Raw genomic sequence first — 716 nt, 5'->3', positions numbered from 1 at the left:
AGACTTTGAGAAATCAAATTGACTTGTTGAGTCAATATCTTGTTCTGAGCCAATATGGCATTCAGAGTATCAATCTCAAGAACTCCTTTCTTTTGACTAGTCCCATTGTTCACAGGATTCCTTTCAGAAGTGTACATGAATTGGTTATTTGCAACCATTTCAATCAATTCTTGAGCTTCTGCAGGCGTCTTCTTCAGATGAAGAGATCCTCCAGCAGAGCTATCCAAAGACATCTTGGATAGTTCAGAGAGACCATCATAGAAAATACCTATGATGCTCCATTCAGAAAGCATGTCTGAGGGACATCTTCTGATTAATTGTTTGTATCTTTCCCAAGCTTCATAGAGGGATTCTCCATCCTTCTGTCTGAAGGTTTGGACTTCCACTCTAAGCTTACTCCATCTTTGTGGTGGAAAGAACTTTGCCAAGAAGGCATTGACTAGCTTTTCCCAAGAGTCCAGGCTTTCTTTAGGTTGAGAATCCAACCATATTCTAGCTCTGTCTCTTACAGCAAAAGGGAATAGCATCAGTCTGTAGACCTCAGGGTTAACCCCATTAGTCTTGACTGTGTCACAGATTTGCAAGAATTCAGCTAAGAACTGATGAGGATCTTCCATTGGAAGTCCATGGAACTTGCAATTCTGTTGCATTAGAGAAACTAATTGAGGCTTAAGCTCAAAGTTGTTTGCTCCAATGGCAGGGATAGAGATGCTTCT

The 716-nt window shown here is 40.8% G+C and overlaps 1 non-coding gene across 1 annotated transcript; it reads left to right on the top strand.

Annotated features, from left to right (window-relative positions):
• Positions 1 to 287: 287 nt before the first annotated feature.
• On the top strand, positions 288 to 395 carry LOC130953140 (small nucleolar RNA R71). The gene has a single exon (XR_009075313.1). It is a non-coding gene; the product is annotated as a small nucleolar RNA R71 (small nucleolar RNA).
• The last annotated feature ends 321 nt before the right edge of the window (positions 396 to 716 follow it).

Source organism: Arachis stenosperma, chromosome 9 (genome assembly GCF_014773155.1).
Source record: "Arachis stenosperma cultivar V10309 chromosome 9, arast.V10309.gnm1.PFL2, whole genome shotgun sequence".
Classification (NCBI taxonomy): Eukaryota; Viridiplantae; Streptophyta; class Magnoliopsida; order Fabales; family Fabaceae; genus Arachis; species Arachis stenosperma.
This window is presented reverse-complemented; position numbering and strand designations above follow the sequence as displayed.